This window comes from Hemicordylus capensis, chromosome 1 (assembly GCF_027244095.1).
Source record: "Hemicordylus capensis ecotype Gifberg chromosome 1, rHemCap1.1.pri, whole genome shotgun sequence".
In the NCBI taxonomy this organism is placed as follows: domain Eukaryota; kingdom Metazoa; phylum Chordata; class Lepidosauria; order Squamata; family Cordylidae; genus Hemicordylus; species Hemicordylus capensis.
Genome location: NC_069657.1, coordinates 364770746 through 364788093, shown reverse-complemented (window position 1 = coordinate 364788093; position 17348 = coordinate 364770746). Strand labels below are relative to the sequence as shown.

The following is a 17348-nucleotide window of genomic DNA, read 5'->3' as shown; positions in this document are numbered from 1 at the left end:
CTTGCCAGTTACTAAGAATAATATACAAATTGTAACTAAAATCAAAGCTGACTTCTCACCAAGGAAAGGCTATCAAAACATATTATGACTGAGCAGAACACTGTAAAAACCAAGTTGGTATCACTTCATGCCCTGGAAATGTCAATACAATACCGAGTTTCAAATGGTATTTTTATTGCATTTATTGCTTAGCCAGTGGTCAGAAATAATTCATCATTAAAACAATGCACCAGAAGACATCGTTTCCACAGGCTGTGCTCCAGGATGGAATCACAGGGTTTCAATTAATTGCGGAGGAAAAAAATTCCTAAAATTTACAAAATAAGCAGAATTTGTCAGATTTGATTTGATTGATTGATTGAGTTAAGTGCTGGCAAGTCGTGTCAACTCTTAGCGACCACATAGATAGATTTTCTCCAGGGTGATCTGTCTTCAACTAGGCCTTTAAGAGATCTCAGTGGTGCATTCATTGCTGTCGGAATCGAGTCCATCCACCTTGCTGCCGATTGTCCTCTTCTCCTCTTTCCTTCAATTTTCCTAGCATTATGGACTTCTCAAGGGAGCTAGATTTTCGCATAATATGTCCGAAGTACGATAGTTTGAGCCTGGTCATTTGTGCCTTGAGTGAAAATTCTGGATTGATTTGTTCTAAGATCCATTTGTTTGTTTTCCTGGCTGTCCATGGTATCCTCAAAAGTCTTCTCCAGCACCAAAGTTCAAAAGCATCAATACCTTTTCTTTCTTGCTTCTTCAAAGTCCAGCTTTCGCATCCATAGAATGTCACAGGAAAAGCCATTGTCCAAACTGTTCTAATCTGTGTAAGTATAGGCACGTCATGGCATCTAAATATCCTTTCCAAGGCCTTCATTGCAGACCTACCAAGTGCTAGTCTGCAGCGTTTTTCTTGACTGAAGGATCCTTTACTGTTGATGGTTGATCCTAAAAGACAGAAGCTATCCACCACTTCAATGTCTTCATTATCAATCCTGAGGTTGGCTGCTGTACATTTGTGCTGTCAAGTTGGTGTCAACTCCTGGCGACTACAGAACCCTGTGGTTGTCTTTAGTAGAAGAATACAAGAGGGATTTACCATTGCCTCCTCCCACGCAGTATGAGATGATGTCTTTCAGCACATTCCTATATCGCTGATATAGGTGTTTTCCACAGTCTGGGAATCATAGTAGCAGGGATTCAAACTAACAGCCTCTTGCTCCTTATGCAAGTTGCTTCCCTGCTGCGTTGCTGTACCTGTTGTCATTAGTTTAGTCTTCTTTACCTTTAGTTGTAGTCCATTTTTTTCACTGTGCTCCTTACTTTCACAACTAGAGCTTGTAGATCATCTGCATTCTCAGCTATCAGAGTAGTGTCATCAGCGTAGCACAGGTTATTGATGTTTCTTCCTCCAGCTTTAAAACCACCCTCGTCTTCTTCCAATCCAGTTTCCCTCAGTATATGTTCAGCATATAAATTGAATAAATTACACTACGCTATATACTATGACTTCTTTTTTCCTCTACTATACTGTGAACAGTTAGTGATAACTTCCATTTAATTCTTACATATTTGAGTGTACTGTAACTGTTTACATCACAGAACCATAGTCAGAAAGTAGGTGTGTTTCATACATGGAACATACATCATTGCCAAGGTATTTGATTTACAAATTCATCAAGAATTTATCACTAAATAAAAATGAAGATGTTCAAGATCACGTCTAATGCTCCCTTTTGCAATTCTATCTAACATAATCTAGTAAAATGAACCCTGATGGACTATGGACCTAGAAAGCCCTTTTGACACTGCAATGGCCATGCAGAAGCATATTCTTGCAAAACTCAGTTCTTATTCAAAAACTGAATCTGGGAGCATAGCTGTTCCTAGGTCACAGGTAGAAAGGAAGGGAAGAAATGGAGAGCAGGTTGGCAAGAACTGCATCACATTTCAGTGGCTCATGATATCTCACAGAGGGATCAATACACTTGATAGGCACTCTTTCACTAATTTGATACTTATTTTTATTACGTATCATATTTGTCAATAGTTAGACTGATGACAATCTCGAGACCTCTATGGGAATCCCAGAGGACCTACAAGATGTATTGGAGACCCAGCTCCAGATGGCATCAACCTTTGGCACCAGTAACCCTAATGACCACTAGGGGCATTGGGAGTAGAGATAGATCATTAGGGTCTCCTATTTTTCTATTTATCTCTGCGTCTTTGACCCTCTATTGATAGAGTGTACTCAGGAACTTCCTGGGAGTGACCTCCTCCTCCTCCTCCACCGAATGCTCCGAGTTCTCTCTCTCTGAGCACCATGCTTCTATAGGTCTCTCTCTGACCAACATGTAGCCAGAAGTTAGATATAGATCATTTCCTATCAGCATCTACTCATGAATAAACTAGATTAGTTTAACCTTACATGCATCTACATGCTTGTAATTTACAAGCTGTTGCCCCCGAGACCCTCTTAACTTCTGCTCTAATGGGAGTGAGTTAGCTCCTGAAATACTCTGCTATAGAAGTAATTACCTCCAACAAGATGTTCTGTTGCACCACAATCAGGAACGTAGCCACCACTGTGTGAATGGATTCAAAGAACCTGAGCTGCTAATGAAAAGTCATGCACAAAGGTGGCATGGCCTGGACTGCCGAGAGCCCTAGCAAGCTCTCAGTTTGCTATTTCAGGGAGCACTCTGGAGGAAGAGAAAGGGGGGGGAACGTCCTAGTGGGCAGCCAGCGCTGCCTGAAATAACAGAGTTCACTTGAGCTCTTGGCAGCCCGAGTGGAAGGGGGGAGTTCGCTCTGGGTTCCTCCGGAGCCCGAGCCACACCCCCGTGCATGTGACATCGGATGCACAGGCATATCTGGAGGAGGCCGCCAAGCGGGGCCAGACCCAGGCCGCAGTTTGGCTGGCTCTGCGGCTGACTACAACAATCTGTCTAAGAAACTTGGCTAGAACTTCCAGTCTACTCCAGAGTGTGCTTTGTCTTATTACAGAAGATCTTGAGAAAAATAGTACAGCAGAGTTTGTGGATTGCATCCTAAATTGACACGAGCCATTTCCATCAATATTTATTATTAGAATGAATTTATGCTAGGTAGTAATTTCAACACTGAAGCAAGCGTAGGGGTAAGAAAGGATGAAGAAATTCCAGACGTTCTAAATTGTCATCCAAGAGCAAGCACTCCTCTTGGTAATACTGGAAATGCACAAATATTTAATGTCACACTGTAAACAATAATGATTTAATTCAGAGTTTAATTCAGAGCCTATGGCCTTGTGGCTGGGGATTACAGGTGTTGTAGTCCATCAACACCTGGGGGCCCAAGCCTGAGAATCCCTGGACTAGCCATTGCATGATACTTCCATAGCTGTGCTAGAGAATGGAAGCTGCACTTCCACTTCCCAAATCTAATTAATAAATGCTACCAAAACTTATGTGGAGCAACAGGGAAAGGCCTGACTAACAAATAGAAGGTTGTCGGTTCGAATCCCCACTGGTACTATATAGGGCAGCAGCAATATAGAAAGATGCTGAAAGGCATCATCTCATACAGAGCAGGAGGAGGCAATGATAAACCCCTCCTGTATTCCACCAAAGAAAACCACAGGGCTCTGTGGGCACAAGAAGTCGACTCAACAGCACACCTTACCTTTACCATAGCTCAGTGGTACGCAGAGGCAGAAAAACTACAAAGGAGTAACCTTCCACATGAATTTAACCATCCAGTTCCTTATATAAAACAGCACTACAGCATGGCTCACACAAATATGTTTTTAATTGCAAGTGATAAAAGAACAAAAGTCTTGAATTATAAAGTTTCGAGATAGTGATTTGCCAAATTATTCAGCAATTCAAAACACGAGAAAGAGAGAGAAATAGGTAATCATTTTCATCCATATAGTTAGTACGGTAATATAATTATCTGACATATCATGGATTGGATCCATATTCCAATACCCAAACATGCATTGGTTTTAACAGAGCTAGATTGTACCGTGAATCTATAATTTCAGAGTGGTTTTATTTATTTATTTTTTAAAAGCAGCACATACATCTGTGGTGTCCTAATGATACATACTGGCTGAATTGATTAGAATAATATGTTCTTTTCCTTGGCCATTCTCCCTCTCTCTGTAAAGTAGGAATTTCCTTTTGGGCAGACAATGAATGCAAGCAAAGTTGTTATTGCTCTTGCTAGCTGCAAAGAATGTAGACTAACATTTCCACGGAAGACTAAACAGGAGAATACTCCAGGACAAACTGCGTGAATACTTGAAGTTAGTCTTGAAATATTCTCCTGTTTTGATTCTTTTTTAAATAGATTAACATAACATACAACAATATGTTATAACCCAGAAATCCAAGTGATGAAATAATTGCAATGAAAATCAATGCTAGAGATGAAGCAATTCATCTGTGAGACAAACTACACATGACTCTAAGCATGCTATCTCTCCTACAGGCTTGCCCCCCACCCCACCCCCCTTCTTTTAAATACCAGCTATGGAAATGGGGGAATCTGGACTGACAACATGACATGGGGGAACCTACAGCAGTAAGGACCCCCAACTGTAACCACAGTGGAGGAATGGCTGCTCTGCCCAGCACCAAAGGCTGTCAGGAGGGATGGGGTTTGCACCTGGGCCCTTGAAGACAGGACGGACGTGTCTGCCCGCCCTCTCTCCTTCTCCTTATGTGAGGAGTGGCCAATGAGGGAGCGGGATCTGCATTTGGAATGCACAAATCTGCTCCCTCCTCCCCAGGCTGCCAGCTCCCATCCACCCTCCTGATTACCCAGCAAGAGCTTAGCTGGTCACTTCGGGGCCAAGTAGGAATTTTTTTCTTCACCCAGATTGGCACAGGGTATAGATTTTTTGCCTACTCCTCACTGTAGTTGGTTTCAGGGAATGAGGGGTAGGAATTAGGGGAGTTGCTAGGAAGTTGGCCACTCTGACTCGGCAGGTGAGTGTGAGCAGGGTACGGTAAGGATTCATTGGTGTTCAACCAGAGGCACCTTGTTTAGTGAAGGATGGCTCCATGGAACAGCACCTCAGGGTTTTGTATTCAAAGCAGTTATGTAAAACTTGAAATTCAGTCTCTTTTTTTTCAAATTCTGAGGCCCCTCATCAGGGGCGTAACTAGGTTGGAGTGGGCCCTGAGACAAGATTCTTAAATGGGCCCCCTCCACCGTCACCGCTTACCACACAAGAAGAAGGCACACAGCGCGCTGTTCTTTGCAGGACTTTTCTTCCTCCACAAGGGGGGGGGGGTCTGCACGCGAACCAGCTAGCTTCAGAGGGCAAAGAAATGAGAGCTGCTTCTCTTTCTCTCCCCCGTCCCGCCTGCGCCCCAGTCTTTTGACACATACACTTAATTCCTGCCTAAAATTCTCCCATGGCCATTTCTTACCCGCTGGGGGGTTTACAGTCATCCTCTTGCCCTCTCATCTACGTGAGGCGGCTAAATGGAGGCACAGCACAGTACTACAGAATAAAGTTACTGCGGGTTGTGGCTGCTACTTGGCACTCCTCGAGCAAATAATTAAGCAGCCTCCCTCCTTCCTGCAAATCAAGCCAGTCCGGAGAGTACAGGTAAGTGTCACCCTCTCCGTTTGTGTCCCAGCTGCTGGGCAAGAACACTTATTGGATTTCTCAGCTCTTGTTGCTAAAAGAAGGCGAACATCTTTCTGCACGTGGCAGAATAAGGAAGTCTCTTCACCTCCACCACCTTCATAACCTCGAATTCCTATCACTTCTAAGGAATCGCACTCACAACCCAAGCAGACTGACCATTTTCCTTCCTGGCATTCCTGCGAGGGGGGTGGCGGGGAGCGCCGCTGGTTACCCGCTATGCGATCATTCCTCCACCAGCCCTGCTGGAAGATCACCAGCGCAGCAGCATTTCCCACGCACGCACTCGGCACGCGACTCTTCGTAATGGGGCTTCTCCCTCGCATGCGCAGTTGTGACTTTCTCTTTGCCGCCTTGCTTCAGCTTGGCGCCATGCGAGAGCTACAGGAGGAGTCTTTGTGGGCTTGGTGGTTCTTGGGCGTATTGGCCCTAGCGGCGCTTCTGCCCCAAGTATCCCTGGGTAGGTACAAGAGGGCGCGGCGCGGGACCCTTCCATTCATACCGCAGCGGCTCTTTTTCCTTCGCCGCTCTGCTCCCTCACTCTTAGGCACCGAGTTCCACCACACCGCACCTGGGGAGGCATCTGGGGGCCCCGCCCCCTTCAGGCTTGGGAGGAGACGGGTCCCGCCGCCGCTGCGCGTAAATGCCTCTCTGGGTGGCGCTGGGTGGGGGAGAGCCTCTGAGGGCCCCCCCCAAGGTGGGGGGCCCCAAGACAATGGCCTCCCCCTGCCTAATTGTAGTTACGCCCCTGCCCCTCATAATGTGAGGCCCTAAACTGTAGCTTCATTATTTTGTGCTTAAATCTGACACTATATCAAGTGTTCGTTTGCAGATTGTCCTTTTTGGAAGACCACTGCACCAGAGTGGTGATCTAGATCAGGGATTCTCAAAGTTGGGTCCCCAGATGTTATTGGACTTCAACTCCCATAATTCCCAACCAAAGGCCACTGGGGCTGGGGGTTATGGGAGTTGAAGTCCAGTAACATCCAGGGACCCAACATTGAGAATCCCTGATCTAGATGATGACCACGACATGGGGAAGAGGGGACTTAATCCTTGCCACTGAACTGGACACTGAACTGAATTGCAACTGCCACAGGAGGGAAGATTCAATTGACTCCAGTTGGGCCTTCTATTTGCTCCCAGACCCCCAAATGAAGACAGGACACATGTGTATGGGATAAACTAGGGTACTTTATTCTCTATCAACAAAAGATATGCAACAAACATTAAAAATTAACTAGAGTGAGATCAACTCCAAGCCCTCAGGGGGCATTCAGCCTCCTAATGAGGACAGTCTGTCCCATAACTGTTGGGTGAATTATCCAGGCCTGAAAGATGCCAACAGTAACCACTGCATAGCTTCATCCAGCCAGCCAGTTTACTGTGCTGAGGTGGCAACCACCCAGGTCACACACCCCCACCCCGAGCCCAAAAGCTCTGCCTGCCCCTTTACTGATGAAGGGGAATCCTCACCAGATTCCCCTTACTAGTAGAACTCCGAACTGGTTCGAACTGGTGCCAAAACTCAGCCGGACCAGTTCAGATCCAGCTCAGATTTGAACCGAACCAGCCTGGTTCAATCCAGTGCCAGTTTTGTGCATATCCCTAAAGCGGGCCCCCCCACCATGGCCCCTGGCCTCCTTCTCCCCCACGCACTTGGCATCTTTGCTGGAGAAGAACTATATAGACTGGGGTGGGGAGCATTCTTGGCATGCCCTTTCTCACTCCAATGCAAATAATATCATACACTTTCCACATTCTAATCAGAAGCCAGCAGTTTGCCACTGAGTCAGGGAGGTAGGAGGGGAGAGCAAAAAGTAGGCAATTTTCCAGCAAGTGGAGGCCCCTCTCATGGCCCCAGGGACATACATGCCACTCCACCATTGTTCAATTATAGCTACAGCCCTGCTGTGTATATTACCAGGTAGTACTGAGAAACAGTATTACAACACCATGATTCTGAATTATTAATTACTTATTTTTGAATAATTTTCAGAGCGCTTTTAGAAATTAAGATAACTTTTGAAAGTGGATGTCAAAAGAGAAAAAAGAAACAGCAGCTTGAAAGGCAAGTAAAACAGTTACCAAAGGTTGACAGTTATTTCACTACAGTGCGAAGGAAGAGACCCGATACTCAAAATAGTCAGTCAGGCTCACAGCAACCACAGACCTCCACCTCTCCTTATAGTATAGATCAGGGGTGGGGAACCTTGGCACTCCAGCTGTTTTTGGACTACAACTCCTATAATCCCCAGCCACAGAGGCCAATAGCTAGGGATTATGGGAATTGTAGGCCAACATCTGCAGGAGTGCCAAGGTTCCCCATCCCTGGTATAGATTATACAGATGTGAATGTGACTACTATACATGAAAATGTTACGGAGCCTGAAATCCCAGCAGAAGAAATAAATACACAAAGTCCAGCAATCATTTTGGTCTCTGGGGTGTTTCGACTGAAGAAGAGATTTCATTCTGGATACCGTAGTAATTCAACTGAAAGCAAAAGAAAAGCTGCCTGATGTAGACTACAAGTGTGGTCTACAATAAGGAAAACAAATAAAAGGATAAATAAAACAAATAAAAGGAAAGCAATAATAAAAAGAAAAACAAGTCAATGATGATACATCTGATGCTGATGGAAGGCTTTCTCCAAGATACAACTTTCAAGTGAAGTCCTTTATTCTTATGATGGATGTACTTGAAACCAACTCGAAGAAAAGGTCATTTTCACAGCTGAAAATGATCAAGAATAAAATGCGGACAACAATGATAAAACAAAGGCTTCCTGCACTAAGCATTATGTGCATAGGAAGCGATAAACTTTGTAACCTCTCATTTGATGACATCATATGACTTTGCTTTCCAAAAATCACAAAACAAGAAGTTTTTTGTTTTATGTGAAAAGCAAAGCAGACATAGTGCAGGTTGTTGTTTTCCAGTTTAGTAATGCTGAATTGTGTAACCTCTCTTGTGTTCTTGGACATTAGCATTTCTGCAAATTTTTAAATAAGAAATCAAAATGTATTTTCAGTTAAAGGTATTCCTAATGCAAATAGGCTGATTGCAAGAGAACTGTTTTTGTTAGATTATTCGTTTTTCATTGCATCTTTGCCAAATATATTACTCCTCTGTTGAAGGAGTGACACTGGCTACCAATAAGATTCCGGGCAAAATACAAGGTGCTGGTTATTACCTTAAAGCCCTAAACAGCTTAGGCCCTGGGTATTTAAGAGAATGTCTTCTTCACCATGAGCCCCATCGCCCATTAAGATCATCTGGAGAAGTTCGTCTGCGGTTGCTGCCAACTCATCTGGTGGCTACTCCGAGACAGGCCTTCTCCGTTGCGACCCCTGGGCTTTGGAATGCGCTTCCTGTTGAAAGAATTGCCTCCCCATCTCTGGCAACTTTTAAAAAGGCACTGTAGACATATTTATTCACCCAGGCTTTTAATCATATTTACAGTTTTAATACTTTTAATGTTGCGTTTTAAATTATGTTAATGTTAATGATTTTAATGTTTAAATTAATTTTAATTCTAAACCGCCCAGAGACATAAGTTTTGGGCAGTATATAAATATGTTAAATAAATAAATAGGGGGGGAACCCTTTATTATTTCTATTTTTATTATCCTTTTTGTTAGAACGTATAGTTTTTTAATGCTATGGGACCTCAAGCTTCACAAAGCTTAGGGTCTCAGCACATCTTAATCTGGCCCTGAACTTATATATTGTTCTATATTAGTCATATTCATATTCGTATTCTAACCATGTAACAAGTTTCCACACCAGGGGTTACTGTATGCAATAACTGCATATGTTATTCTGCCCTCCTCTCGCATGACATGGAGTGCCACTACATTATAGTGAATATTTTCTTGGTGATGTCCACATGGCTGTGGACTGGTTCTATATGAAGTCCCCAGACCCAGCCATACAGAGGCCCATTAGGCATGTGTGGCAGCCTCCAAAATGGCCACCACTACAGGTGTGAGGCCCGGAACGCACCAAAGGCTGCCCGAATTGGGCGATTGGGAAAATAATGGAGGCCGGTGGGGGGAGGAATCTCTGGATAAACCACCACCACCCCGTGTGGCCTCAGAGAAGCCCCCAGAGTGGCAGTGGTGAGTTCTATTTCTGTAAAAAAAATATTAATTTTTTTACATCAGTAATAATACTGCAAACAATAAGCTTTGATTACTACTACTAATTACATTTCTATACCACCCTATCCAAAGGCTCTGGGCATTGTACAAAAACAAAAAACAAAAACAACCACCAACCATTTAAAAACAGCTCAACATCATATAAAAACAAATTTTAAAACGGTTTAAAACATTTAAGAACAATTAAATGACCTTGGAAGGCCAGACCAAACAAATAGGTTTTTAGGGCTCTCTTGAAGGCCAACAATGTGCCCAAATTATTAATTTCTGCCAGGAGTACATTCCACAGTCCAGGAGCAGCCACAGAGAAGGCCCGGCTCCAAGTCGCCACCAGACGTACCAGTGGTAACCAGAGATGGATGTCTCCAGATGACCTCAACATGCAGTGGAGATCATGAAAAAGAAAGTGCTCACTAAGGTAACCTGGACCCAAGCCATTCAAGGCTTTAAAAGGTAATAACCAGCACTTTCCATTTTGCCCGGAAACATATCAACAGCCAGTGCAATGGTTTAAGGACAGGAATAATATGGTCTCTCCAGGTTACCCCAGAGGCCAGTCTGGCTGCTGCATTTTGAACTAACTTGGAGCCCTGAATTATTCAAACTTCTTTCGTATACTTTTAAACCCCCACCCCCACAAATAATAATGTTTTATGAATGAGCGCACACACACTAAAAACCAACTATTACACAAAATAAAAATTTGTTGAGTTTCTTGGCTGTGCCTAGATAAGATGCCAAACCCACTTCACTTTTACTTTATCACAAGTTGCTGTGGATGTTTTCTGAACTTATACTATTCTGAGATTATACTTTTTTTTAAAAGGGGGAATTAGAACAGAAATTTTCAATCAATGCTTTTGAAAAAAATCCTATTTACAACTGTTAAGTAGTTAGCAGCTAACTGTTCTTATATATCACTCACATATATCACAGCTTTCTAAAAAAAAGGGGGGGGGCATGCACTTCCAGTGTGAAATGTTTTAAGAATCAGGAAAGCGGGCTATAAAATATGGGTAATTTATGTGCAGAATTAGTTTATGTTTTTGATCAAGCAAACGTGGTGTGAACAGAATTATGCCACTATTTCAATTGTGCTTCCCAGGATTTCACTATCTTTGTATTCTCTTAACACAGAAAATATAGGTATAAGCATCACCATAATCACTAATGAACTTGGTTCAAGGACAACTCCAAGGGCAGGGGAGCAATAAATGTAACATGCAAAGAACAACAAAAAATCCATATAGAATCACACTCTCAAATTTTCATGAGCCAGTCCTCTCAAGAACAGTGGAATTTCTGTGCCACACCCTGGTGTAACAATTTTTTCTCATTTTTTCTCATTGAAATAGACTGTCTCCAGAGCACTTACTTGCAAGCAGGAATGCCTGTGTGATTGACACTTAGGCATGAAGTCTCCTTTTCAGAATTAACCTGGGCACATGGATGAGCTAAAAGCAGCCCTATCCAAGTAGACTATGAGAGACAGACACTGAGCAACAAGGTGCTAACAGGACTGAAGACGACAACAGAGATACAGAAGCTTATCATAATTGAGACAAATTGGCAATTGTGTTCAGAGTCAAGCATACAGTGAAGCACAGAAAACAAAGTTCCAACATGATACTGGAATAACTGGACAGCTCCCTAAAAACATTGATTTACTACAACCATGTCGAGGGAGAGGTAACAACACAAAAATAAAGGTAAATTATCAAAAGAATATATACAGTAATGAACAGCTCATTGCTGGTTTCTTGAAATAGCACAGAGAGTGACACACACAGAGGGAAGCACCTTGGAGGTGGAAGTGGGTGTTATCCTATGGAATGACATTAGTTACATCACAGTGCCAGTTTCTGTTTAAGTATTATTAAACACATGGGATTACTTCTAGGATTACTTCTGGAATACTTATTCCAGCATCTTAAAAAAATGCATCTAAAACCCCCCATACTCTTTAAGTTAGCACAATAGCACAATGCGTTTTAAATTAATTATTGTTCAGTGTGCCATATATAGATTAACACGAGAAGTCTGAGGGGGTGGGGGAAAGCAAATATTGCAACATCAAACTTTTGAAAAGAAGAGTCACTTTTGAGCGACAAGGTAAAGTATGCTGTCAAGTCAGTGTTGACTCCTGGCAACCACAGAGCCCTGTGGTTTTCTTTGGTAGAATGCAGGAGGGGGGTTTACCATTGCCTCCTCCCACGCAGTATGAGAAAATGCCTTGCAGCATCTTCCTATATCACTGCTGCCCGATATAGGTGTTTCCCAGTCTGGGAAACCTTTCCCATAGTCTGGGAAACATACCAGTGGGGATTCAAACCACCAACCTCTGGCATTTCCCCACTGCACCATTAGGTGGCTACTACAAGGCCTAAAAAAGGAACATCCATTACATTCCATGGAGGCATCAATTATAAAAATGAAGGCACCCATTGTATTCTGCTGTAAGGGACACGTTTTGGAAAAGGCACATCTAACCCTGAAGACAAACTTCACTCTGTATTTATTGCATAAGCAGCTTCCTCACTGGATAAGCAAGATACCCTTATACAGAAGCAGCAAGCATGACCACAAGCACTAATCAAAATTTTCATTTAGCTACAAACAGAGTTTGGGGAGCAGAGGGAAGAGAAGAAATGCAACATGCATACAATCCCTGCAGAAATTCGTCATATCCCCAAATTCTCAGGCAATCTTTTCAAGACCACTGGAAGTCATGTGCAGTGGTACCCTTACCCTTGGACTTCAGGGCCTCTGCACCCCCTGGAGGTTGCCCTTAGGAGCCTCCAAATCCTCTTTAGTCTGTCTTGGGTGGTGTGGTCAATGCTAGCCCGCACTGCGCCAGGCAACCATGTGTGATTATGACCTGTGTCAGGTGCTTTAGAGACAGAGCAGGGAGTGGGGAAAGTAGTATGTGGGATGGGAATATGTTAAGTTGAGTGTTAGAATGTTTCTGCTAATGCATATTTGCATAAATATACCTGTTTTATATTCTTACATTCTTGTGAGTTCAGCTGCTGTTTGTACCCTCAAGAAGCCACATATTAAAAAATACTGTGTCAGTGTGTGTGTGTGTGTGTGTGTGTGTGTGTGTGTGTGTGTAGGGGGATGATGTGTAACTTGCAGGGTGTATGTGTGCTCCAAAAGGCATTTAGGTCCAGGCTACAAAATTACCTAGGTGCACTTATGGTCACACCCCCTGGTGACATAATACTGACAAATGTTGCCCAGTTAAAATAGACTCTATTTGTAGCATTACCATTGCCAAATTAAAAACTCTGCTTGCAGATATGTCTGGCTGTTTAAACATTCATGCTCGGTTAAATCATTTTCACTGTAAAAAAGAAAAGAAAAGAAATCACAACTATCTCTGTACACTTTAGAACACTGCTTTTCATACATCTGTATTCTCAGGAAAAGTTCGCCGACACTCTGTAGCCGTGTACTTTTACTTTATAAAAACACCTTAAAATAAATGAGAATAACCTTCAGTGGTAAAATCCATACAAGGAAGATGGAGTTGCTTAAATTCAAGAAGAGGATTAAGAGAAGCAGGTGCCTCTTGTTTTAATAAGTAGGTCACCAGCCACAGCAGCTGGGGGAAGGGAGACACCATCCACAGGAGAGGGAGAGATTGGAGTGGCAGCCACATCTTATTTGCAAATCATAGTCTTATCACAACCCTCAGATGCCTTAATTATTACAAGCACCATCAGGCACAGTGCCTGGGGCTATGGGACCCTCAGCTCAGCAAGAGTTCCAGCTGCAAAGGGGGTAGTGCCAGAGTCTATAACTTGGGATAAAGCCCTATTTCTATTTAAAGCTTCATGATGTAAAGAGCCAACTTTAATCAGTGTGGTAAATTAATCTGCCTCCCCCCTTGTTTCCCTTCTGTTAGCATTCTTTGTCACCAAAATCCTCTGATTAGCACTTTGGTTTCTTGCTGCACACACATTCAGGAAAAAAGAAAAGAAAAATAATATCATTATTTTGATGCTAATCTGACTATATGGACTTTCCAAAACTATAATTTGGATATTCCTATAACAATGCTGATGCTTTCAGTCTCTCATGCTTCTATTTCTAAAGCTTTGGATTTCTTATATTGTCTTTATGTAAGATACATTTACTTCTCTAGCTCCAAGCTTAACCCATGCTAACAGGACAAAGGAGCACCTTTCAAAGTGGTTATTCTTATATTTAGCATTGTGAGAGGAACTGTCCCTAAACACCCAGCATGGCATCCCTCCCAGAGGCTGCTGATGGCATTTCCCTTACGTTTCTTTTAGACTGGGAGCCCTTGGGGACAGTGAACCAACTTCTCATTCCTTTTGTTATGTTAATTGTTTTGAGACTCTTTCTTGTTGAAAAGCAGTATATAAACATTCTAAATATTATTATTAATCTTCAGGATAGTTATGCATGTGGATTCTCTATCCTCCATTTGCTCAAAACTAGATTCTATGGTTAGAGGCTGACTATTAAAGACAATTGAAAGTGATCTAAGAAAGGCATGGTTTCCCATGGTGTCCATATTTCTTTTGCCCCATTATTACCTGTAATCAAACAGGTTTCTAAACAAAGTGGGATGAGTGTACACTCCAAGAGCAAGTGATCCCTCTGTATTCAACCCTCTGGAGGAAAAAACAAAAATACCCTATCCTGTCTCCAGCCTGTGTTAAGGAAAAAGACTGGGAGACTATTTTGGCAGTCTCTCTCTTTTCTTTTCACTTGTCCCCCAGAACATTCGCTACACAAGGAAACCATTAAACAGTGCAACAAGAAAAATCCTTACAAGTTAATGTAAACTAATTACTCTGTGAATCTATTTGTATAGCCCAGCCATCCAAGACTTCCCAGCAGCAGCACAAGTTCAGAAACATTTTCCTAATAGTTAACATGCTTATTTTTAGTATCCTCTTGGATACTCTTTGATGAAAGACCTGCAGTGAAATTAACCAGACACACAAAGTAGGACTGCCTTCCTTTGATGGGCGTTAAGGAAGACACTCATACTCATATATACAGGAACTATTTGTAACCAGGAACCTACAATTCGAACCATACTATTTAAAATCACAGCAGGAGCTGCTCTGGGTTGTGTGACCAGGATAGAGAGAAGTCTAATGCCACACACATATCACCACATCCCTGGATTCTGAGTTAGTGTGAGCTAACAACTCCCCTCTAGTTTCACTGCTGAAAGTTTGTAATGCAAATCAGAACCTACACTTCACTCACACATTAGGAGGGTGAGAAAATCCTCCTATTTATAACACTTTATAACCACTCTGATTGAAAGCGTTGGGCTAAAGCGTGGATAACGAATATACATCACATGATGGTGAAGGTGCACCAAAGTAACTATCTTAAATCCAATGCTTTAGTCCATAACTTGAAAGAGTGCAACACAGCGCCAGAGAGGTACCGTGCTGTAGTGAAGTTTGCACACCTCTCCAGCCTGCAAATTCTGCCAAGTTGCTGCCCTTTCTCCCCACAAGCTACTAGAGACTTACACAGCCGGTGGGTGACTGAGTTGGAGCATCCGAAATCGTGATTACACACACCCTTGCCCGATCTCACCAAGCCTACAACCATAAAGTTTCAGAAGGAAGAATCCACTCCCTGGACACATATCCTTCAGGCATGTGCCGCTTGAAGCGATCACTAACAGTAACTGAGCAAGAACAACGCTAGGAATCCAGAGTGCAGCAGCAGCAGAGAACTCCCAGATCGTTTCCACCGCGGTAAGCCCGTTGTTTGCAGCGGATCGAGGCCAGCGCAAATTCGAGCAGGCTTCTCTCTTCTGACCCAACAAAGAAGAGACAACCCATCCTGGGAAGCAGCAGAGCAAAGCTGCGGGGGTGGCGGCTCTAGACTTCCTTTCTTTGGACACACATAAAGAGGGAGTCTTGCGGCACCTGAAGAACTTTACAGGTTTACGCCTATGCGTGACGCCCCCTGGAAGTCAGCCCCACTGGCTTACTCCCGAGGAGCCGTGCCTCGGATGATGGCGTTGCTAGCGTGGTAGGTAGAGGCTTTCGCGGAGCGAGCGACTTGGGCTCTACTGACTGGCTGACACCCAGCCCAAGTTCCTCGTGAGTAGCAGCAGCAGCGTAGTTAATGAGGCGCGTGACTCACTTGTCGCATTCATTTCAGTGGGGCTACTCACGAGGCATCTGGCTGGCTGGCTGGCTAGCAGCCCCCGAAGGCTGCCCTACCTACCACGAGCGAGCGGCTGCTCTCGAGTCTTGGAGGCGTCCTCACCACGAGGAGGCTTTTCCTGGCGGGGCGCGGGCTGTGCCCGACCAGCCCAGCCCCTCTCGAACGTCGGCCTCTTACCTCGCTCTCTCCGAGGGCAGGAAGAGGCTTTCCAGCAAGCCGCGCACTCACAGCGGCGGGCGAGAGGACCGAAATCCCCCAGGCGCAAGGCAGCCCCTCCTGGCCCGCGGCTCTCTGCAGGCAGCGCCCCTCGTGCGGCCACGCGCAGCAAGACAAACAGACGGCGCCGAGCGAAGTGGCCCCGCCGCGGGAGTTTGCTCGAGAGCTGGCTGGCCGTGGCGCGCGGCGGCGGGCAGCCAGCCTCCACCCCCGGCGGCTGCTCGGCTGCTCTCTCTGCTGCGGCTCCTCCTGGCCGCTTTCCCTGTCCTCCCGTGTCGTCTCGAGAGGCGCTGGTCACCACAGCAAGCAAGGCACGAGCAGCAGCACCATCTCCGCCTCCTCAGAAGGACTCCGCCTCTGCCTGGCGGGCGGCGCGGCTGCCCCCCTCGCGCTCCACCAGGGCTTGCTGCAGGGAGCGGCAGGCGGAGGGGAGGAAGAAAGGGCGTCGCGCAAGAGCCGTCGTCTTCGCCACCGTGGAGCGGGGCTTTGCCGCCCCACCCCGTAAACTTTGTTCCCGTCGTTGAACTCCTTTGTGTCTCGTCGCACGCGGCGCTCCGTCCAATCCCGCCTAACCTGCAGAAGGAGAGACAAGGGGGTCGTCACCCGCCGTCGTCCCTCAGAACTCTTGTGACTTCACAGCGGCGTGAGAGGCAGAAATTCCACAGGGCCAGTCTTTACCATTTGGAAAGGAGGTGATGGGAAAGGCTAGACCTGTGCAACAGCCCAAGTCATGATTGCAGGAGGGTAGAAATGGAAAAGGTTGCTTATCCAGTGGTCTGCAATCTTCTCTGCAGATGACCCTTGGGCATTATTATAGATGGATTACGCTTAGTTGCTTGCTTCTTCATGGGACTGTACTCGGATAAAGTATGCCGTAGTTCATTCATAAGACTGTGCTCAGAAAAGTAGTCTAACAAGGGAGTAACTTCTCCATATCTACACTTACTGGATTATTTCAAAAACTCACAGAGTAAAAACTTAACATTATTTTGGAAACAACAAAACACTGACTTTTCATCCTTTCCTCTGCAAAATGCTGTCTTCTATTTCCACCACCATAATATCGCCAGTCCGAATACTCAGTTCCACAACAATATAAATGCACAACTATTGTTTGCAATCTTCCTTATAAATTTGCATAAGAGCTAAAG

At 44.5% G+C, this 17348-nt stretch overlaps 1 protein-coding gene across 4 annotated transcripts in view; it reads right to left on the bottom strand.

The window, feature by feature from the left end:
• Positions 1-16468, bottom strand: part of TIAM2 (TIAM Rac1 associated GEF 2) — a 243443-nt gene extending 226975 nt beyond the window's left edge. For 3 of the 4 annotated variants that reach the window (XM_053293460.1, XM_053293483.1, XM_053293477.1), the window contains exon 1: positions 16159-16468. The gene's annotated coding sequence lies outside the window, so the exon portion shown is untranslated. Of the gene's footprint in view, positions 1-15332; positions 15659-16158 lie in introns of those variants that run through there. The other variant, XM_053293471.1, reaches the window with a different exon arrangement.
• Positions 16469-17348: the final 880 nt, after the last annotated feature.